The sequence below is a fragment of the Pelophylax lessonae genome (genome assembly GCF_965119305.1).
Source record: "Pelophylax lessonae genome assembly, chromosome: 2".
NCBI lineage: Eukaryota > Metazoa > Chordata > Amphibia > Anura > Ranidae > Pelophylax > Pelophylax lessonae.
The window spans coordinates 182,789,782-182,815,179 of NC_138769.1; the positions used below are offsets into that span (position 1 = coordinate 182,789,782).

Consider the following 25,398-nt stretch of genomic DNA (forward strand, 5'->3'; position numbering starts at 1 on the left):
ATATATATATATATATATATATATATATATATATATATATATATATATATATATATACCCTTGGCATAACTTGTTTAAAACATTGTCTAAAGTTCATTCTATAAAGGTGATTTTCTTGTGGGAAATCTCCTTTTATCATCACATTGCTAAAATGATTAAAGTTAAATTAAATGATTAGAGTTATACCAATAAATATTAGAAGTTTTGGAATTCACATGAGTTCTAAATGGTGCTTGCAATTTCAATCTCACAAAACAATATTCCATATTGTGTATTTTTAATCTTTTAAACAATGTACATTAAAGGCCAGTTTAATAGAAACAAAACAGTGTTAGTCTGAGCAATAACTTTAGATTTTCATCAATAACATAAGCTTTTGTTTTATCTACTTTTTATTTCTCTTCCCTAAATAGCTATAATCTAGTACACCAAGTGGTGTAAATTTGACAATGAAACAGCATTAGAAGTTTTTTGTCTGTAAAGAACCAGCCTGCCCTAATAATACCAATTTTTCAGTGGCATTTCCTGCAGTGAAAATACGTTGAAATTGGAAACAAAACGTCTTTCATTCTTTAATAGTCCCAAATGTAGCACACAAAAGAACGCAGATGTCTGTTTAAAAGTGCATGGACTGGTATTTCAATTACATTGATTTACTTATATTGTTTTCTAGGACAATCAATCCTCCATAGGGTCTAGGCTGCAGTATGACAACTATATTCCTTTTCAACAAGCAGCACAAGCTCACACTTAACAAGAGTCTTTGTGGCCAATGGATGCTTCTTCATCACACACAACGGGGTTTATTTACTAAAGGCAAATAGGCTGTTCACTTTTAAAGCGAGTTTACACTTTAGAAGGGAATTTTCCCTTAGCTTAGTGAATGTTGGAAAAATGTACTGTGAAAAGATTACCCAATCACATGCATACAATAAAAACTGTATTTTTGCTTCCACTTGATTGGATGGTGGAACTCAGCAGAGCTTCATCTCAGTCACAAAGCTAGGTGAAAATGCCTATGCAAAGTAAAAATTCCCTTGCAAAGTGAACAGCCTATTTGCCTTAGATAAATCACCCATTATATATCTGTGAAAGGCTTGTGCATGAATATTCCTATGACAGTTACAACAATGATAATTGTAAAAAAGAATCACCCGGTTATTAGGGCAATGCATTGCAAAGGTGATAAAATAGAAAGAAAACTGAAAATCTAAAATGACATTAAAGTAGAACCTAACACAGATTAGTTACCAACTGTAATTCAATATTTCCTAACTTGGGATAACGTTAATCTTAATTATGGCTTAATGCCCACACATTATGGCCTCCATATTTTTTTTCATAATGACATCAACGAGCAATATACTTTAATATGCACATGGTATTTTTCCTGCATTAGTAAATATAATTTTTTTTTAGTGCTGAAGTGTGTGCAAATTTTTCATGATAATATCAAGATAATGTATTTATGTATTTGGGCTTGTCCAATTTTTCTATATATTATGTTTTTTTATCTGACCTTGACAGAGTTTGAAGCAACATCCCCTCAGATAACTGGTGATTTGTTCCATTCACACAATATGATTTCCATTTTTATTTTGTCTACTTGTGTTTTGTTCAAATAGATACGTGCATTTTTAAAAATGCTCTTTACAATGTATTCATAAAAACATTCCAAATGTCAATCCAATTGATGTCAATTATTGTGTTGTCCAGAATGTAGAGGGAATTACATTTTTGAATTTTGGAGATGATTGAAAAATATAGTATATTGATCTGCCTGGTTTTGGGTTATTTTGCTAAGCTTGACATGCCAGATTATTGAATTAATATCCATATAACAAGAAACCCACAAGGTCATGTAGGGTCCTGCGTGTAAAGCCCTCAACATTCTACAGGCGCTGATTAGAGAAGAGCAAATCTGCCTGGGTTAAGTACATTTACAATTTTAAAAATATTTCTCAAGGCTAGCAAACTTTGTGGGGAACCCAGCTTAAATAAAAAAGCATGTAATATGAAGAGGGATGGGCATGGGATTTTCCCAAAATGATGTGCTTCAGTTACTTTAGTTTCTGTAATATTCATTCATAATGACCTTCGCTACATATAAGGGTGCAAATTAAAATGGAAGCTATACTGATTTTGAGATTATTTTAGGGTTTATATGTTTTTTTTTGCTAATTTTATGTTTAATTATATGTATATTGTACATGTATGCATGTATACATTATTGGTTTTACAAGCAAATATTTAATACGTGGCAAAGGATTCTCAAAGCATCATATATTATCTATATAGATGGCACAGTAGTACTAGCCACAGCTTTTAATATGCTAAACACATTCACTTGTATGTAGAGTTCTTAAAATAAATAGCTTTTTTCTACAGATCATCAGGTAAAAATGGAAACTATGAATTGTAGCCAAGGTAGGAACCAATAGCTCAATTTTCTAGGTGAGAATGAAAGTACAACATATTAATAGGTAGCATTTAATTTCTACTTAATTCATATTTACTTGGTTCCATTACATTGCCTAATAATTCTCTTTCCGGTGTGTATTCTGTCTATCATCTGTTGAGTTTTAGGTGTTGCCTATGTTCCATCCTCAGTCCGTTAATCTTCACTGTCTGTGCCTTGGCTCCTTTGCTCACTTAGGTAAAGGCACATGCCTTAACTCCTATGGGTATCCAAGTTTAATTAACAAATACAGTAGATGTCTTCCTAAATAGGGCACAATAGCACACCAAACTCTTTCTGGGAACAGTGTTTGGTTGATAGATATTCTTTTTTGTGTTTGTTTGTGGTCTTTCCTAGTTTGTGTTAGTATTCTGATTCCAATCATTGTGAAAGTGACTATCCCTTCCTGACCTCTCTCTTCTGTTCTATACCTGGCCTGGATAAAGCAGAGACACTTACCATGGAAAATCTTTGTCAGATAGCTAAACTCACCAAAACACTTGGAATTCACAAATATCTTTATTGCATGCAAAATGTTGTGGCAATACAATAAGATGCAATTGACTTGAGGGGGTTAAAAATGAGTACTGGCTTTTCTAGCCCCGATGTGTGTCTGGTAGGAGGAAGGATTACAGAAGCCCGCAAAAAGGAAAAGCAAATTACCTCACAAGAAGGGAAAGGAATACAGAAAACAGCATGCAATACAAAAAAGCCCACAGGATGGCAGGGCAATAAAAAACAATTAACCAAAGATCAACATAGGCTATACATATAGCTGCAACTGCATTTACCACATACCGTTGAGGCAGCACAATTAGTCTTATCTCCCATCTCTGAGTCTTTGCCTCCTTAATATTCAATCTTACTTTTGACCATTAACAAGGCAATCCAGAAACCAAAGTTAAAGTGGTTGTAAAACCTAAATATTTTTTTACCTTAAAGCATTCTCTGCATTAAGGTAAAAACTGTTTAAGCATGTGTATTGCCCCCCTTCTTTATACTTGCCTGAGCCTGATCTCGGTCCAGCATTGTTCCATCTTTAGTGGCTCTCTCTTCTTCTCTCTGCTCTCACAGGTTTTGCTGACAGTGGCGGCAGCAATTGGCTCCTTCTGCTGTCAGTCAACTCCTCTGACAGGGGAGTGGTGGGTGGGGCCGAGCCTCGCTCTTTGTGTCCATAGACACAGGCAGCTTGGCTTGAGATCAAGCCCACAGGTTTGTCATGATAGGAAGTGACTTCCTATTGTGGCACACTGAGAAGAGGAGAAGCAAGGAATGCCAACGGGGTACATGAGAAGAGGAAGATCAGGGCTACTCTGTGCAATACCATTGCACAGAGCAGGTAAGTATTATAATAATAGCTTAATAATAACAATAACAGGTAAGTATAAAATAACTTTACAAATGCTTTGGAGTGCATGTGTAGGAAAATCTTAAAAGCAAAGCATGAAGCACAGCTTTTTAATAGATGCACTTTTTCCCATATTAAATGTAGCTTATTATTCTAACAGCTTAATGAGCTAAATACATTTTAATGAAGGCATAACTTAGGAAAATGGGCATTTATTGCATTACTATACTGATTTTTTTTTTTTGCCCACACATGTACTTTAACATAGCTATGGCTCATGTGAGAGTAGATGTACTTACTAAGAGCAGAGATACTAAGCTGTTATTAGTAGATGCCCAACTGGCTATTGTGTATTGGGATGTGCTACAGGCACTGACAATGGGAAACTCTTCTGTGTGCTGGCGTGCTGGGGTGTAAAAAGTATTAAAAAGCTATTAAGATCGTTTTAAGAATGTTTATGTAATAAAATTGTTTATGTATTGCAGATTAGGTAACCTTAATTGGTAATTGCTTGGATTTGCAAACTTATTAGACTGCAGACTTCTTTGCACATTTATAATGTACTGCATATTGTATTTGTTAACGGTCTCCTATTTTATTCTTTGTCCATGCAGTAATTGTTGTAGATAAGAGTATTTAAAATAATTAGTTAAAACCATTGCCACTATTTAGGATTAAAATAAATACATACATTTACATATTCATTCATTAGCTACTCCAAATGTATATATTTATCATGAGCAGGAATTTTTGGAGTAACATTCATACATTATGCATCATATTCTAACTCGATGTGCTGGCTCAGTTTGTGATAATATCCACTGCACTGTGAAACAGTAAATACAGAGAGTTAGCTAAAAATAAATACATGCTAGTCAAGGAAAGCACAAGTCGCATAATGGCTTGCTTCTTGTCATACTGACTGTCAAATCCTATAGAAATGTGATACTTAAAAACCTCTGTAGTTGTTGGAGCTGTTGGAAACTCTGCATTTCAGGGTAATTAATTTATGCAAAGCATCAGTACTGACTATTATAATGATATTTTAGAGGAATCAGCACTTCTATTTTATGAACAGCTTTCCTGAATATTAACATTTTATATTACAGGAAACAAAGGATTTATATGAACTGTCTAGAAAAGGCTGACAGATTTAATTTTTAATGTAATTATAATGCTGTACTGTGATCTAATTGGATACTGAGGTATACAGACAATGCTAATCTAAGCAACAGCAGTATAGTTAGATTGTAATTCATAATGGTAGAGAACAAACTATTGGTTTAAAGTGTATTCAAAGCCAAAACATGCTTTTGTTTTAGATAGAGGGGGGAAGAATTAGAACTTCTGTCAGGTTTTTATTTCTGTCTGTGTCTCTAATAGGGAGATATACAGTGCCTTGCGAAAGTATTCAGCCCCCTTGAACTTTTCGACCTTTTGCCACATTTCAGGCTTCAAACATAAAGATATAAAACTGTAATTTTTTGTGAAGAATCAACAACAAGTGGGACATGTAACGGACCGTTTCAGCAGACAAGGGGTTAAAATCCGTTTAGGCGATATGCCCCTTTCTGAGAGACAGGCACAGCTACTTGCAGGACCCCAAACTCCCGAACTGGATACAAAATAGCACTCCAACCTGGAACCTCACGAATAGCTGCTAGCAGACGAACAGGAAAAGCATACATCAGCTTACACTCCTAGCAATCAGTCTCCAACAGCATACAGTGAATCCCCCCAAGAACGAGACAAGGCTCAGTGTGAGGTTCAAGCAGTGGTCTGACTTAGAACTGTTTATTAAATCCACACAAACACATTATATACACTATCAGGTAATGTGAGTCTCATTGCATTAGCATATGCAGATAGATTTGTAAACAGGCACAAAATAACACTAAACTAATTATCTAGCCACCTGGCCAGAACAATGCAAGGTCATTAGCATGTAAGAATGGAACAGGAATACTTAGCACACCCGACAATAGGTGAATGCAAAGCCACCTCGGGCCAAAAGCAACATTTTCATAACTTCTAAAATATGCATCACATTCAAATAAAACTTACATTTTCAGAATAAGCATACTTCAAATGCAAACATAACCAAAAATCATAGAAATTCCTCCAGGGGTTAAAAAGTTAGATGGAAGTCCTTTTCTGACCGACCACAGGCACGTTTTCATGCCCAAATACAGTCTTAAAGGGGTAAAAGCCCTGAGGTCCATAGTCATATTGCAGGAGGCAAGCAACCAGGCTTCTCCAACGTCCAGTGGCGAGATTGGTCTCGTCACAGGACACAATCATGAAGTGGAACAAAATTTATTGGATATTTCAAACTTTTTTAACAAATAAAAAACTGAAAAATTGGGCGTGCAAACTTATTCAGCCCCCTTAAGTTCATACTTTGTAGTGCCACCTTTTGCTGCGATTAATTCAATATTATCACTTGCACAGTGCTCCTTGGGATGTTTAAAGCTTGGTAAATCTTTTTGTATCCAAATCTGGCTTTAAACTTCTCCACAACAGTTTCTCGGACCTGCCTGGTGTGTTCCTTGTTCTTCATGATGCTCTCTACACTTTAAATGGACCTCTGAGACTATCACAGTGCAGGTGCATTTATACAGAGACTTAATTACACACAGGTGGATTATATTTATCATCATTAGTCATTTAGGTCAACATTGGATCATTCAGAGATCCTCACTGAACTTCTATAGAGAGTTTGCTGCACTGAAAGTAAAGGGGCTGAATCATTTTGCACGCCCAATTTTTCAGTTTTTTATATGTTAACAAAGTTTGAAATATCCAATAAATTTTGTTCCACTTCATGATTGTGTCCCACTTGTTGTTGATTCTTCACAAAAAATTACAGTTTTATATCTTTATGTTTGAAGCCTGAAATGTGGCAAAAGGTCGCAAAGTTCAAGGGGGCAGAATACTTTGCAAGGCACTGTAGCCTCTCTACCTGTATCAATGACCATTTTCAGGGGTAAAAAAACTGATGGGAAATTCAAAACATAGTTAGTACCAGAACAGGAAGCGCAGCAAAGCCTTTGAAAGGAGACGCCTTTGACAACTATCTACAAGGGTATTTCCACTCACATTAGAGAGATTTATTCTAAGATCATCTTATGTTTCCCAGGCAAGGTAGTGCCCAAATCACCCAAACAGTACACAGACATGAATAATGAATGGGTTTCCAAGGTTGGGGTGCCATCATTAAAAAATTAGTAGATCCAGGTTTGCCTCAAAACTCATGTCATGACATCCCAGAATACAAGGGACAGTGGGGAACTGCCAATCATATTTCTCATGATATTGGTTTGACATATAAAGTTTAAATCAATAAAACCTTTATGAACTCTGTAAACTTTTTTTTTTTAATAGTATTATTTTTTTTGCAAGAGTATATCAATTTGACTTCACATAATAGGAATCCCAATAAGCCCACCTGAAAGTGTGTATATGTATATGGGGGAAGGCGAGTGATCATGCAATTATCACCTTAATGGATCTTCTTCCACTGGCTCAACTTTCTAAAAAAAAACAAATCTGCATTTGGCAAGAGTGAAAGTCTGATAGCTTGTATATATAATCAATTCCTTTCTACTTCTTTTGCAGTATTTTGCAACAATGGCAAAATGCATGGACAGACTAGAATCCAGTGTTTTGTCTATTGAATTTGTTCAAACTGCAATGGTTGAAAACTGTCCTGCATTTTATATTCCTGTGCATTTAGTACTGTGGCACAAATCATGTTAGCTAATGAAATCATGTTGCACTATTAACCATTTCTGGACTGGAAGGATTTACCCCCTTAATGACCAGGCCATTTTTTGGTGATATGGCACTGCGTTACTTTAACGGACAATTGCACAGTTGTGTGATGCTGTACCCAAATAAAATTGATGTCCTTCCCCCCCCCCCCCACTAATAGAGCTTTCTTTTGGTGGTATTTTTTTTTTTTTTTTTCAAAAATTGGTGGTATTTAACCACCTCTGTGTTTTTTCATTTTTTTGCACTATAAACAAAAAAAAGAGTGACAAATCTAAAAAAAAAAAAACAATATTTTTTACATTCTGCTATATAACATTCACAATAAAAAAATTTTCATTTTTTTTCATCATTTTAGGCCAATTTGTATTCTGCTACATATTTTTGGTTAAAAAAGTCCCAACAGGTTTTATATTGATTGGTTTTCACAAAAGTTATCTCGTCTACAAACTAGGTAAAAGATTTATGTAATTTTTATTGTTTTTTTTGTTACTAGTAATGGCGGCGATCTGCGATTTTTAGCAGGACTGCGACATTGTGATGTACAGATCAAACCCCTAACTGACATTTTTGACACTTTTGGGGGGAACCAATGATATTACTACATTAATGAGTGCTAAAAATATGCACTGTTACTGTACTAATGACAATGGCAGGGAAGGGATTAACACCAGGGGCGATCAAAAGGTTAAATTTGTCCCTAGGGTTGATTTCTAACTGTGTGGAGGATGGGCTTGCTGCATGAACACAGAGACCTGTGTTCATAAATAAGAGGAGCACAGAGACCTGTGTTCATAACTGACCACCGTTCTGTCTCCATGGGGAGTGATTACGGGTGCCCGATGGCAATCATGGCCACCGGACCCACTGATTGGCTCCCCCTGTGGCCAATATTCATGCGGGCCCCCCCCCCCCCCACTAGTGGTCCCAAAAAGTGACGTACAGGTACGTAGTTTCGCGGGACAGAGCTGACCTGCCGCAGTAAAACTACAGTGGCTGGTCGGCAAGCGGTAAGCTGTGAACAGACCCTAGAGCTCCAATTCACACCTGAGCGTATCAATTTACTGGCATTTTTCAGGCTTTTTAAAGCATTTTTGCAGCTTTTTAAAAGCATTTTAAAAGCGTTTTACAGCTTGAGACATTATTGTTTAGCCAAAAGAAAGCACTAGATGGGAGAGAGGGAGAGGAAATTAGGGGTGGAGAGCTGCTGTTTGAGCAGAAAACAAGCGACAAAACACTTGTAAAACTCTCCAGTCAGGGTTTCTATTGAAATCTTTGGGGCCAAAAACACTTGTAATCTGCCAAAAATCATGGAATTTTTGTGAGTGTCAGGAATTTTTCTTCAGGTGACAGAATGCTCAGATGTGAACAAGGATCATTGAAATCAATAGGATTTAGATTGTTGAACATTTTAGAGCTACAAGCTTCAAGCAGAAAATTGCTCACGGGCCTAAGGCTACATGCACATTGGGTGTTTAGCTATTGTGCATCAAATTCCGGCATGTTTGTCCACCTGGAAGGCACAGGGGCAGTGCCCAGCCCTATTGACAGCATCCTGCCAAGAACTATACGGTGGCTGGATGGTGTACAGAGTGGTGCTGGAAATTAGGGCTGTATGCATTCAGGGACCTACTGTATAGTCAGAATGCAAAATACCTACATTCTTCTGGACATCCGTTCCTGAATGCATACGGCTGTAAATGCGAGTGTTACTCGGTAAAACATTCTGCCACATTCAGCCATCACACAATTCAGTATCCTATAGACCCATACTAAATACCCAGTGTGAATGAGACCTAAGATGTTTAGGGGGAACCCATCACAACAAACATATAAGCACACAAAAGAAGGATTTAAAAGAACATGGGAATAGACTGATGGTGTATGGATGGTGGGATTTTTTATATCTAGGCACAGAAGTGACATAACACTCACTATATGTACTCAACTCTGACATACTGTATTTTAGGGGTTTAGGCATTTTAACAATCTTTATTTTTTCCAAACTTGTCAAATTTGAAAATATGTCCACTACATTTCCCCCTTCTTGAGTAACAGCAGAAACAAAAGATGCTAGAGAGACTGATGAATATTTCAACCCCATTAAAAATGAAACTATTTATAGAAATGGAGGCAAAGAGCCTTCCAGCTACTCTCATAAACAAATGATAAGAAGACCATTGCAATGCTAATAATTTCTAGATATGTGAAGATCACTTCCCAGCCACTGGCAAGTGGATACATTCGCATATCCTGCTGGGCCATTACACAAGACTAGGTAGTGATTCTGTTAGTGTACATGCATTTATACTATTTTTTATAATTGCATGTAGTTATTATAATAGGAAATAGCTTATAGAAAGTGGTAACGAGCATTTGAAAACCAAGGTAATAGTGTGACCAGTAGCTACAAGTAGTCCAGAAGCAGTAAGCTCTACTTTACTTTTACTGTACTTATTTTTTTTTAATAAAGTAGGGAAGAGTTAACTCTCCTTGTGTTTTTGTTAATGTTTCCCTGCTGAGGTCATTTATTCTTTCTATTTGTCCTGGAAACAATTGTCACTGAGACAAAAAAACAATGGTAGATCCTAAATTTTGGGTTATCTCCAGAGCAAGAAGTGATAGAAAAAAACCTTCAATGGGACATCTGTTTGCTATGACCACTCTCTAAGATGGGAATTCTGTTCACAATGGAGAGATTAGCTCTCATTACCTTTTGCATTTTCAGGACAGCAAAAAATAAACGGATAGTGGTTTTAAACATACAGTACCCTACTCTAAAACTAGAATATGAATTAACCACTTCAGCTCTGGAAGGTTTTACCCCCTTAATGATCAGGTCATTTTTTTGTGATTCGGCATTGCGTTACTTTAACTGACAATTGTGCAATTGTGCGACACTGTACCCAAATAAAATTGATGTCCTTTTTTTCCCCACAAATAGAGCTTTCTTTTGGTGGTATTTGATCACCTCTGCAATTTTAATTTTTTTGTGTTATAAACAAACAATTCTGAAAAAAAAATATTTTTTCACATTCTGCTATATAACATCCCCCCCCTCCCAAAAAAAAAATCTAAATATAATAAAATATAATATAATATTTATTTAACACAGTTAGAGCATCATCATGTTACAGGTTAATGCTCAATAAAATTATAATTTATTCATTAAACCAGGTACATGCAGGAGGATGAATCAAAAAACAATTTCTGTTGAAATGTTTTAAACTGTTTGTATTTATTTTTCTATACACACAATCTTAGTAATGTTACAGAGAAAGCTTATAATTGTAAAAGCACTGTTAATAACTTTATCATGAAAGAACTTTGAGGCATGTTATATGCTGCAGTTTTGTATTTAAAAGCGCCTTGTTTTATCACGGCATGTACCTAATATTTTCACTGTATGTTGCTGTACCATGTTTTTTTTACCTTCAATAAAAACCGTTTAAAAGGAAAAAGAAAGAACTTTGAGGCTTTGTTTAGATATGTGATTGGGGAGATTCAAATCAAATTTAAAGATGAAATTCTCCACAATGCATATAGCCACAAAGGTGCATTTACAGCTTGTTCAGAATATGTAAATATTTTAGTGTGCAAAATCTGGATATGGGTTCAGTTTAAGAGCACTCTTCAGCCAAGCTTAGCCTACCTGCTCCAGGTCTTGCTGTAGTGAACTAGTTCACCTTGTAATTTTATGTTAGTATTAGGGTGAGAGAATTCCTACTTGTGATGCAGAAGTTCTGCTCCTTACCCATACCCTCATACAGACAAAAAAACGCATCCTTATCACAAGCCACTACCTGCACAAACCTACTTTGAAAATGTAAAAGCTATTGAGGTTTCCAGATGCTAAAACCAGGAGAATTGCTGATTAATCACTTTTTTTGTATCCGGAATATTTGCTTGTATTTTTTTTTTACAGAATTGTGTTATTTGGGAATAGAGATAATCATGATTGATGAACTGTATGATTCTTTGTGCCATGTACAAATATAAATGCACATATTCAGGAGAATGAACACAACTTGAATTTTACAGATTCACCTGCTTTCCAGACTAATTTACTCATGCATGGGCAAAGCACATTTTCCATTTAAAGCTTCTATGTTACAGATAGCAGCTGTTATAGGAATAATTGTGTTTTTTATTACTTTTTGCCATGTTAATAATTTTTGATTGTGCTGTAATAGATTACCATTTTTTTCATTGTGTGTTATACTTGTTAATCTTAACCATCTACAAATAATAGCCTTTTCACTTGGATTATATGCTTTTGTCGTAATGCTCAAACTCAGCTTTCGACAATATTGTGCATGATAAAAGAGAATCATTTGACAATGTGAAATGGTGCAGATGGTAATCCTACATTATCTAGTTTGCCATCTTGAAACTGGCACCTAAATGGCTATCCCATGTGTCTGTTTAGTAATTGGTATGGTAATTCCTATAAATGAATGGACCTAAGGAGTACTTAGCCCTGATTATTATGTTATGTACTGATTTCAGAGGTCAAAAAGTGGAAGAGTTATTAGAACAGATTGCTATAATTGTTAACAGAGTTTAATTTCAAAATCCTATTAAAGTCTAATGTCATCATTACCCTGTCTTTTACATTAGGAGTACAAGAGGGAAAATGTACTGCACACAAGAATGTGAAAGAATTTATTTCAAGTTGGGGTTAAATACATTTTTGGTTTTAACCAAACTATACATTAGAAAAGAAAAGCTTTTTTAAAAAAGTTTTAGCACTTTCAGTGTGGATGAGGGGAATCTGGCCACTTAACCCAACTGCAGACTGGCATTGCTCACCATGCTGAAAACCAGTGCAACTGATCTGCTGCAAGGCTGCAGCGTATTTATTCTTAAGGTCACGATGCTCCAATGCATCTCAGTCCATACCATCAACTATTATTTTTTTCTCAGGTAAACTGCATCATATGTAAAAAAATCTGGGTGGTTCTCTGAGCAGAGGTAACATTGGAACTGCACAGTTGTGGTGTTAAGACAACTGGCTGGTGCATTAGAGCAAGGAGACACTTGCTGCTCAGAAGTCCTATTTTTCAAAAAGTTGTAAACAAAATGTAAATTCAAGTGTCACTCCAAACCCTAAGATCCTGTTCATTCCAGAACATTTTTAACCACTTTAGACCCGGAAGATTTTGCTGCTCAATGACCAGGCCACTTTTTTCAACATGGCACTGTGAGATTTTAACTAACAATTGCGCGGTCATGCAATGCTCTACCCAAATGAAATGTAGGTCCTTTTTTTCCCATAAACAGAGCTTTCTTTTGGTGGTATTTGATCACCTCTGTGCTTTTTATTTTTTGCGATATTAATAAAAAAAGAGCGAACAGTTTTGACATTTTCTACTTTTACTGTTAAAAAATATCCAATATATTCAATGTTTGTCATATATTTAGGCCAAAATGTATTTAGCTACATGTCTTTGACAAAAAAACTCTCAATGAGTGAATTTTTATCCACTTTAAGACCGGAAGATTTTACCCCCTTCTTGACCAGGCCATATTTTGTGATTCGGCACTGCATTACTTTAACTGACAATTGCGCGGTCGTGCAATGCTGTATCCAAATGAAGTTTATGTTCTTTTTTATCAACAAATAGAGCTTTCTTTTGGTGGTATTTGATCACCTGTGCGATATTTTATTTTTGAAAAAAAGAGCAACTATTTTGAATTAAAAAAACAATATTTTTCACATTCTGATATATAACATTCCCAAAAAAAAATGTAAAAATCAAAATTTTTAAACATTTTAGGCCAATTTGTTTTCTGCTACATATTTTTGGTAAAAAAAAAATCGCAATAAGCATATTTTGATTGGTTTGCGCAAAAGTTATCGCATTTAGTAACTACTGGAAAGATTTATGTAATTTTTATTGTTTTTTTTTTTTTACTAGTAATGGCGGCGATCTGCGATTTTTTTTTGCGGGACTGTGACATTGCGGCGGACAGATCGGACCCCTAACTGACATTTTTTTACACTTTTGGGGGGACCAGTGACATTACTACAGTAATCAGTGCTAAAAATATGCACCGTTTCTGTAATAATGACACTGGCAGGGAAGGGGTTAACACTGTTGGTAATCAAGGGGTTAAATGTATGCCTCATGCTTACTGATGTGTGTGGGGGGAGGGGGTTGTGTGACAGAGATCGCAGGTTCAGCTATGCTGAATCCTGTGATCTCTCCCTGTCTGTCACAGAGAAGATCCGCCTGCTTTGTTTACATAAGCGGGCGGATCTTCTCACACTTTCTCCTCCGGCTCGGCTCCCGCTGTGTACAGCCGAGACAGCTAGGAGTCCATCGACGTAGGTCTACGTCGCTGGACCCAGGGGAGCTGTCGGCAAGTGGTTAAAGTTGTTCCAGTGCATTGCAAATATGTTAGAACTACTAAGAAATCATACAGAAATCACAGCAGCAAATAAAACATGTGCATGTCAACTTTTTATTAGGTCTGTAAGCAAGCCCATTGTTAAACCGCAATTGAGAAAATAAACATATACTATTTGCTATGTTTATTTGGTATAAGTGTACACAGATATGCAATGAAGAGTTGGGGATTAGGGTTTAGGGTTAGGCTTTAGAGTTAGGGTTAGGGGTAAGGGTTAGGGGTTAGGGTTTAGAGTTAGGGTTTAGGGTTAGGGGTAAGGGTTAGGGGTTAGGGTTTAGAGTTAGGGTTTAGGGCTAGGGGTAAGAGTTAGGGGTTAGGGTTTAAAGTTAGGGTTTAGGGCTAGGGGTGAGGGTTTAGAGTTAGGGTTTAGGGCTAGGGGTGAGCGTTAGCTCTTTCAGCATTCATAGCTCTAACACTAATGCTGTAAACAATTCTCATTTTTTTGGTAATGTGTATGTGAGAAATTAAAAAAAAGAAAATGATTCTTTGCATAGGACTGTACGACTAAAAGAAACGCGGCATAAGCTTTTATACTGAGCAAAGTAAACATTCACTTTGTAAAATCAATAATCTGTAGTCCCTTTATACTTTAACCTCAGTGAACCAGATCAAATATTATTCCCCCTCTTTCCCCATTTCTCCCTAGAGTACCCCTTTCACAAAACTCATAGGGACAGATAAATAACTCATAGCACAGTGCCCTGAGCTGCTCTATGTATATTTGTGTGCACAAGCATGTACACAGTGTGTCTCGGGGACCTTTGTATATATAATTGTCTATAATGACACCCCACACCTGGCTTACTGTGCAGGGGGCAATACAGCAAGCAATCACAGCCCACTATTGCTTTCTTCTCCTCTCTGTCCAGCTGTCAGGATGTAATCACTCGTGGGGGGGGGGGGGGGTGAGGAGTGCAGACAGCAGAGTAACACAGAGCTTCCTGCTGTCTGCTCCCTCTGGTGAGTGTCTGTCCAGACATTTATCAGAGAAACCTCAGCTAGGCGTAAGGAGGGGGAGGGAGGAGTCAGCTTCTCCCAACTCAGTAATACTCTGGTAAGTGTCTGTACAGATTCTTATCAAACATCAGTAAACCTAAAAGAAAATGGGCAAAGCTACTAAAGGGGTTATTTACTTTGCCAAGGGAACAGTGTCCATTCTTTTTGTAGGTCTATCCCAGTATGTGTAGCTATACATTGTATTGAGTTTGTAGGAGGTGTGAGTAGTTCAGGCATTTCTGGTACAACGAGCAGTGCACAGTTGATCAAATATCTTCTAGGCTGCTTTAACACCTCTTGTAACCAATCTTTAATCATTAAGGCATAATTCCACTTTTTTTGAGAAAAAAATCATTCCCCTCTGGGTGATTTCTGTACATTACAAGGATTTTAACAAACTTTGTTGCAGATTCCTATCTTTTGTTATTCTGAAGAAATCATTGTTTGTTCCTCTGTGCTGAGTGGGTCAAATGGGAGTGGTTTCATATTGATCTATTAGCTGTGGCAGCTACAGGGCTCTAATGAGGAAAGCTGCTGGGCCTTCATCCCTTTAGACATATATAAACAGGTAAAGCTGCGCTAAATGTGATAAACAAATACAGTGAATGATATCACTAAAGATATCAATAAAAATAAAGACAATGTAATATCGAATAATCGTGTGCTCATGCAATTAAATAAATAAAGTGACATCCAATTATATCAGAAAAATAAACCACAAAGTCCAATAAATTATATTATATAAATAAAGTCCAAAGATGAGTATAGCAGTGCTCGAAAGCAAACCTCCACCGCTCAGTAATGCTATCACTGTGCTGAAAGTGAATCACGCTATGGCGCTTACTAGAAACGCCATATATTCAGGCATATAGAACTCAGAGGGTGAATCGACCAGCTCAACCAGGACCTTTAACACCACCACTTAGATCAGCAAGATGGCTCCGCTCAGATCAGCCAGACGGTAGCCCCGTAACACAAAAATCCAGACAATCCACGATCCAGCAATGTTCATAAAGGAATGATAACCACCATAGTGAAGTACGTATAAATAGACATTTATTAAAAAGGTAGAAAACTCACATGTATAAGATCAAAACAGCGCTTATCGGCAGGATCCAAAAAAAAAATAAATAAAAAAAAAAAAACACACAGCCGTGTGTGTTTTTTTTTTTTGGATCCTGCCGATAAGCGCTGTTTTGATCTTATACATGTGAGTTTTCTACCTTTTTAATAAATGTCTATATATACGTACTTCACTATGGTGGTTATCATTCCTTTATGAACATTGCTGGATCGTGGATTGTCCGGATTTCTGTGTTATGGGGTCTACCATCTGGCTGATCTGAGCGGAGCCATCTTGCTGATCTAAGTGGAAGTGTTAAAGGTCCTGGTTGAGCTGGTTGATTCACCCTCTGAGTTCTATATGCCTGAATATATGGCATTTCTGGTAAGCGCAATAGCGTGATTCACTTTCAGGATGGTGATAGCATTACTGAGCAGTGGAGGTTTGCTTTCGAGCACTGCTATACTCATCTTTGGACTTTATTTATATAATATAATTTATTGGACTTTGTGGTTTATTTTTCTGATATAATTGAATGTCACTTTATTTATTTAATTGCATGAGCACATCATTATTCAATATCACATTGTCTTTATTTTTATTGATATCTTTAGTGATATCATTCACTGTATTTGTTTATCACATTTAGCGCAGCTTTACCTGTTTATATATTTCTTTTGGTGTGTCCTACTGTAGCTGCAGCTTTGTTTTATTCGATTCCTCACAGATTGAATTTTTGTGGTTTAGCGCAGTTATTTTATTTTACTATCCCTTTAGACATGCTCCTATTGGAAGTATCTCACCAAAAGTGAAATTTTTGTTGCTGGGGATGCCAGAATTATGACTTGTATTTTAAGCAGACTTCTGTGAAAATTGCTGAGCCAATCACACAAGCAGGAAAGAAAATGATGTTTCTGGGGTGTGGTCAGTACACATTCTGTGTACAGAACACCTCCAGGTAGCCCTATTGCACTGCAAATTCAGAAAATGACAACAGCTTCAGATTGAAAAGGAAAGGTCATTTTTACTAACATTCAATTACAATATGATTTGTGCCTCAATGGTATACGCTATACTGAAAGTGGAGTTACCCTTTAAACTTTTGTTTTTCTATTGCTGGGCATAATAGCAGCATGAACTTGTAACTTGCCAGAAGAGATTGTCACAGTGATTATAGGTTATCAACAATTGTTATGAAGGCAAGCAAAATTTGTAGACAACTACAAGATCATACCTGGTCAGAGTCTACTTTTTGATTTTTGTAACACTGGGAACATGCAACAATGTGTGTGTCTGCGCATTATAAAAAAAATAATAATAATGCACTGCCATCAGAGAATAATTACCAGAATAGTAATACTTGGCAAAAAACAACAGACCAATGTCACCAGGGAGCAGCCAATGAAGAGACACGCTCTTGCAATTACAATATATTCTAACATGTATGACTAATGATGCATATGTAATTTAGAAAACCCATACAAAATGACATTTCACTTAAGCACATATTTGCTAATTACAACTACCAGTTCCTCCAAATACACAGTATATACTATATAATATACAGTATATATGTAAATATATATATATATATATATATATATATATATATATATATATATATATATACATTTTTTTTCACTCTCATAGAGGCTATTTGAAGCCAAACAATGTCCTCTAGTGGCCTATAAGCACAATGAAGTCACAGCTGGAAATACCAGTTACAAAACAACATAAAAAATGTCATATTCATCTGGAACAAAATGGAACATTATCTCAATACTTAGGGACCAATGTTGTTCCCAGATGCAATTGCCAGAGAAAATGTTGCTGTAACTGTGCACAGAGTGTGCACAATGAAATTTTTTTAAATGTGTATCGCATTTCTGCATATGTAGTCTAGAGATTTCCATTTTCATATAAAATATGAAAATATGTAATTGGCCTCCTTTCTACCGCTACATATAACAAAGCATCATAGTACCAGATGGACTGGCACAGTATCCATCAGAATTACATTTAGGTCCCTGTTGTTCTATGTATTACGGAAATGTAGTTTAAATTAACTGTATAGAAAACAAGCTTGTAATATATAGTCATAGTTTACTTATTCTGTGATTCAGTTTAGTTTACCAAGGAAACAAAACATGGATTAGAGAAATCTCTAGATAAGCTCACAGCTTCCTGACATACGGGAGAAAAGTGGCTTTGAACATATTTGGAAAATCCAAACATTGTGTACTTATTCAGGGATACATTCAGGATTAGAGGACAAGCCAAAAAATGTAGTTATGCAAATCACTGAAATTAGAACATGTATCTCAAACATGGGGTCTGACTGTAAACCTGGGTGAACCATCTGGGGTAGCTACAGAAGTTAATAAAGGCTATAACATTGGTGCTAACTGGCACATTAGCCAGACTTTATTTAGATTTGGTAAGCTGCATGCAGCTATAAAGCGAACTGTAAAAACATTCTTTAGTAGATGTTCAGTTCTATGGTGATACCATTTATTGGCCAACTACATAGATTGCAGTGCAAGCTTTTAAAGAGACCCTGTTACTAACTTAAACAATTGCAGGTAAAAGCACAGACAAATCAGTTATTTTTAATGCTTACTTGCACTGCTTTTCCTTTCCATATGTTATTTTTGCTCTTTTGTATTGACCCTTTGAATCTGCTAGAAAATGTAACTAGTCAGTTTTCTAGCACAGCACCCTCCCTCTTTGCATGCAAGGTGGGTGTTCCTGCTAGGTGAACTAGGCAGCCGCTTAGGGTGAACTGCTGCCCAGGGGGTGCAGCCACGGCCACTGACTTCCCTACTAGCAAGCCCGGGGAACACAAGGGGCTGAAGACTGCCATCCTTCACAGGGCTGGAGTGCTGACTGACTCTCTGCTGGCCAATCCAGAAAAAGCAGCAACCGTGAAGGAGATCCATCTCAGCTGCTGCAGAGGAGGTCAGCAGCAGCTCAGCCTGACCTCCTCCGCAACAGCTGAAGAGGGCAACACCGAATCAGTTCCCGGGAGTCGGAGGACAGCTGGGGCAGTGGGGGAGGCTGGCACCATGTCTTAGGATGAAGGAGAATGTGCCCAGGTTGAGTGAATGGCCTGTGTGTTTGATCTGTTCTCCCAAAGCCAGGTTGTGCTCTGTGATCTTGGGGCTGTACTGGTATTGTCTGTTTGTGTGATCGCTCTGCCCCGGTGAAAATCCGCTCTGACAACAGCACCCAGCTGTAGACCCTGGCTCCCTTGCCAAGAATACCACCATCCCCAAACACCCCCCCCCTCAATGCTTGCCTGGACTGGTGGCAGGGTTGGTGGTAATTTTGCCTAAGGTTCGTAATAGTCAAGCACCAACCCCCCCCCCCCAAACTTCTTTTGTTGACCAAGGTTCTCTATTACTTTATTTTCCTCCCTACATAACATTTTTATGTGTAAGGGAATACTAGAGAGCGTCATTAGAGAGACATTTCTGAGCCTGCTGGGGCTGCTGACATCACCTTCAAGATGGCAGAGACAAGCAGCAATCTCTTTTTGTTCTCTACACAAGCAGGGTTTTTACAGGTAAATAACATGCATAAAATACAAATAAGTTCACCTATTTTCTTATGGGATTATTTAGCTGAAAAGTATTGTATATCAACAGGATCTCAGGGTATTGAATGTTTTGAATGAAGTTCACTTCACGGGTGATTAATTATTAAAAAAAAAACAATGAACACCACTTTGGAATTTTGTTTGAAAGTTAAAACTGAATTCCAAACAGAAATATGTAAATAACAAAAATGAATGCAATTTTATTTGATTAATACATCATTAAATATGTTTATGTAAATGCACACAGTGTAAGTACCTGAATTTGGCTTGGTATCAGCATCTTGCAATCTCTAATATAGTACAGTGGATCTAATGGAATAACAATGGAAAAGGGAGAAGCAGCCCAAGGGTCAGTTCATGTGCTCACAAGGCAACATTCCGACAGGAGGAGAGAGCAGATTGACAGAGAGATTCATTCTTCATTTAGAGAGTTCATTCAGAGAGTTCATCAACCTGCTGCTTCTACTTTTTTTGTCCAGAATCAGGTATCCTGCTTCAAATATGAAGTATAGAAGGACAGAAATAAATGTAATTTGGCAGAACAAACAGCACCCTGTATGCATTCAATCTGTGTATTTAGCTGTTTGGAAGCTAGAAAATGTACACAACAAACAAATAAAAAGTTTACTCATTGAATTGACATAATGGACCAGGAAATATGTTATTGCAGTAAATCATCAATGTTTTATTACTTTACCCTAAACCTTGCTGTATTTTTACATGACAATAAATAAAAGAATAAAGGGTGCATATAGTACTTTGTCTCGTTTTCCTATGTGCCAGCTTAGGCATGGCGTTAATTTGCAGGATCCCCCCATCTACACAGACAGTGCCTCAGGCTTGTCTCAGGCAAGTGCCTGGAGACAGAGAACATTGTTATTTGTCAAAGAAGCCATCTCCTTTCTAGCTGTGTTGGCCATGAAGAGAGGAGGGCTGCCCTCAATATTCTCAAAGCGATCTTAATAATGTTTTGTATCAGAGAAACATTCTGTTTCTCTCTCTCTCTCTCTCTTGAGTTGGTTCCTCTTTAATACACAAAGACCTCATGTTTGCTCTAGAGGCTGCATATTGATTTTGCATACTTTTATTATGTCTATGCTCCACCAGAATGCTAAGATTTTTTGCTTATCGTTCATTTACTAAGTTCAATCTGAAGGTCTGAGCACTTTGGCTGTTTGGGCATTCGGATGAATGCCATTCAGCTCCCTGTTTGACATGATCCAATCATAATATATAGAAGTGGTGTTTCCACCTCTTCTATATATGACAGCTTACCACTGCCAATAGTTCATCAGGAAGCAGCTAGGAAACTGTCACTGCCCCTGGCACAGTGCTAGATGGCTGGGAAAACCCAGCCATGTAAGCAAAGGAGGTATAGCAGTAGCATCACTGACCAAATATATTCCCTTGCCATATTTGCTCAATGGCATTAACCAAATATGACCATGAGCATATTTGGCTAATTGTATCACTACTATCTCCACCTTTTACCATGTATGGCCCATGACTGCTCATTCATTGAGCAGCAGTAGTACCATCCAGATCTGCCGTCTGTGCTGGATAGTTTTTAATTTGGATGATTCGGCGGGTGGCAGACATTGTGATTGATGATGAATTTAAATTGAGGGATTCTTTATAGGATTTTTATTTTATAAATAAAGAACTTGTTACAAGCTTTTTTTATCTTACTTCTAGGCTACATTTTTTTGTGTGTGAATGAGTAGAGGTACTATGTACCACTTACTAATTCAAGTGGGGGTGGTATTTGGGTCACCCCTTATTTTTTAAGGGAACTTCCTGATGATCATAAGCCCCATGCCCACAGAATCCTATTACTAATATTTTTGGGAACCTTTGGAGGAGCCTGCGTGCGGTTTTGTTTTTTAAAGGGCCAGAAGAAAAATAAAAGCTGCTGATAATCTAAAAACATTTTTCCTTGTAAATGTCAGTGCTTTAAAAAAAAAAAACACTGCTCCTGGCCTAATAAAATAAAAAAATTGCACGTGTGTAGTCTTCTCAGGGCAGTGCCCACCATCCACCCACCCCGTTTTTTTTTTACAACCTTTTGACTATTAGACCAGACAAAAATTTTATTTTTAATTTGACAGATTTGATTTCAATGGGGTTCAGGTTCAGCATCTGGACATCTTTAAAGTCTTCCAAACCCTGCCTAAATCAAACCCCTGCAGTTTGGCTTACCCCTAATTATGACCAATAAACCTAATTTGCCATGTAGTTATCCAAAAACAGCACTTTAAGATCAGATTTAGACTTAATTCCATTACTTATAGTAGCCTTGTGTCATCTGAAAATAATAAAAAGGTACTTTTAATTCCAAACTCTGAATTATTTATAAACAGAATAAAAATGAACATTGAGTTGCACCTCTAACAACCTTAGACCATTCAGAAAATTAATTATTAATTATTTATCTCCAAATGAGGTCCTGAAGGCAATTTTTCTATTTAGTTACAGGATATGTTTTCCAACCCTATAAACCTTGACCTAAACATCAGGTTTCTGTAATGAAGCAAAATGTTTAGTAAAATCTAAGTCTACTAAAGCCACGCATTTGTCTAAGTTTCTAAATACTTTCAATATTGTGGTACACTGTTCAGATTGCATTACCCTTAGTTATGCAAGGCTGAGTAAGAAACAAGGGTGAGATAGAATAGTTGGTAAAAATCATGTAATATAAATAGGCCTCTCGATTCATGCTTTGGTTCTACCTGCCAGTTAAAGAGCCTATATCAATAGGACATTTAATAAGCACCCTACAAGGGCAAAAGGGGTAGTGTCCATTTTCATTTTTACCCTACAACTGAATTCTTTGCAGATATAAAAGACACACAGTAATACAGTTTTGTAATCCGTTTTCCTCATGTTATTTTTTTTCTGAAGTTCTGCTTTAACAAGTGCAGTTACCCATAAGATTTGGAAATACTTTTTATTAAAAAAAAAAAGGAAATATGTCATTCTCTATACTTGCATCAGTCTATCTATCTATCTATCTATCTATCTATCTATCTATCTATCTATCTATCTATCTATCTATCTATCTATCTATCTATCTATCTATCTATCTATCTATCTATCTATCTATCTATCTATCTATCTATCTATCTATCTATCTATCTATCTATCTATCTATCTATCTATCTATCTATCTATCTATCTATCTATCTATCTATCTATCTATCTATCTATCTATCTATCTATCTATCGGTGGCTTGCCCATGTTTTGTTGCTTTCCTGCTTTCATTTCTTTTTAAAACAATAGTAGATTGTTGAATTGTGTTATCTTAAACAAACCAATGCACATATAATTCTCTTGGTACCTTTTAAAGAAAGAAGAAATGCATTATTCAGTACAAAACAGGACAACAGGGATGTAAACAAGCATCATCTATTGTAACTGGAATCGAGTTTTTAATCTTTCATTTACACTCATGCCAATACGTACTGTATATCCACATTCACTCCTTTGTCTATGTTTTTGCTTACTTCCTCATCAAAAGAAATCAGATTAGATAACTTTGGTCTTTCACAAATCCATGTTGACCATCACTTATAATATTATTTTCTAGTAAAAACTCTTTATTAAACTCTCAAGTATCTTCCTGAGTATAGAAGTTACAATTAAAGGTCTGTACTTACTTGATATAGATTTTCATAGGCTTTTTAAAGTAGCACATATGTTCTATACCCATCTATTGGTATCAAGCCAGTCATTAAAGAGTTTCTAAAATCTAGAAGCAGTAGCTTTGAAAAAACAGAACTTGATGCTTTCAGGATATGTGGGCTTAGGCCATTTGTGTAAGGTGCTTTTTTTCACCTTTTTTAACTAAATTTATGAACCCTATCAATTTTGAGCCATTGTGATTCATTTGAAATGTGTCATTTTGTAAGAGGCCTAAATGCTCACACGTGATATAATATATTATATACTGTATAAGTATTAAAGATTTTGTTTTTCACACTTTTTCAACCTTTCGGTCATTTTACATTTTTTCAATCTTGATTTTCTTTTCATAAGTTTTGTTAAATTCTTTGTAATTTTCAAATGATAAAAGAGTTCCCTCATTTTTATGTTTTCAAGATGCACTATTTCTTATTCATCATGGATTTTTTTTAACATTGCAAGTTAGCCATATAGGTTTTGATTTTAGCCTTTTAAATTCTGCCCGTCTTTTGGGTGTTTGCATAGGGCAGATCTTAAACATTCTGATTCATGTTCCATATTCCTTGATGAACATACTCCCTCTCAGTCTAAGTCTTGGAGAGCAGCCTCAGCATTGGAAAGTTTGCTCAATTAAAATGATATGTTTTTATCTTTCCAGTTTGTGCTCAATCGCAACGTAAAATAAATGAGATCCTGTTATTGCTACTGCTACTCAGGATTTCTTTTAGATGGCCTTTTATAATAAGCTCTTCTTTGTATGAGATTAAAATGAATATAAAGTCTAAAGGTTTTTTACTTTAATTACCAAAAGGTAATTCAACTTACTCATAAATACAACTTACTTACCTGAGCCCTACAATGATCCTAAGCTGTGCCCATCTGCAGGTCTTCTCTCCCCTTTTATACAGGGTTTCCTGAGAGCAGCGGGAGCTTCTGCTGCTGTCAGTCAAATCCTGTGAGGAAGGAGTGGGGCATGGGTGGCTACCTGCTGTGTGTGTCTATGGATGCACACAGACTGGCTTGGTAACAAGCCCTCACATTTGCTATCATAGGAAGCAGCTTCCTACGGGAGGGCACGTGGAAAAAAGGCAGACTGGACAGTACCAGCGGGGGACCCCAGAAGAGGAGGAAAGGGGTCGCTATGTGCAATACCCTTACACAAAGCAGGTGAGTATATCTTATCTTTTATTTTAGTCAAATAGAAAATGTGACTCTAAAACCACTTTAACCTATGCAACAGAGCATCATTTCTTGTTGGGGCTGCTTTAAAATATACCATGAATCTGTCTTATAAACCAAGAGTAACTCTATTTGTATATATATATATATATATATATATATATATATATATATATATATATATATATATATATATATATATATTTATGGGCTTTCTCCACGTGGTTGCCCTGGTATTTGGTGATTGGCCCAGTTTTACCACATAGTTCTCTTTTTTTTTATTTTATTTTGACATTTTCGGCTGGCATTCTTCTTTGACAAGTGCACTAGGTCATAAGATTTGTAAATTCTTTTTAATTTGAAAAAAAAGGTATATTTGGCATTCTCCATATTTGCATCTATCTATCTATCTATCTATCTATCTATCTATCTATCTATCTATCTATCTATCTATCTATCTATCTATCTATCTATCTATCTATCTATCTATCTATCGTTGGCTTACTGTGTTTTGTTGCCTCGTTGCTTTCATTCCTTTTTAAAACAATAAAGGATCGAAGGATTGTGTTATCTTGAATTAACCAATGCACATTTAAGTCTCTTGGTACCTTTTAAAGAAAGAAGAATGTATTATTCAGTACTAAACAGGACAACAGGGATGTAAACAAACGTTATCTATTGTAGGTGGAATCGAGTCTTTAATCTTTAATTTACGCTCATGCTGGAAGTAGTTGAAAGCTCAAATAAAGGGTAAAGACAACAACTTGGAAAATGCTACTGTCCATTTATCTAATTCATTACTGTGATCAATGCTTGCTTTCTAGGATTCTAAAACATTACAAAAAGGAACAATTTTATACATTTTGTTTTTTCCTCTCTGTTTTCCAAC

At 36.4% G+C, this 25,398-nt stretch overlaps 1 protein-coding gene across 1 annotated transcript in view; it reads left to right on the top strand.

Moving 5' to 3' along the window:
- The window catches only part of IL1RAPL1 (interleukin 1 receptor accessory protein like 1), a 1,835,933-nt gene that overhangs the window by 1,719,574 nt on the left and 90,961 nt on the right, over positions 1-25,398 (top strand). The gene's annotated exons all lie outside the window — the stretch shown is intronic.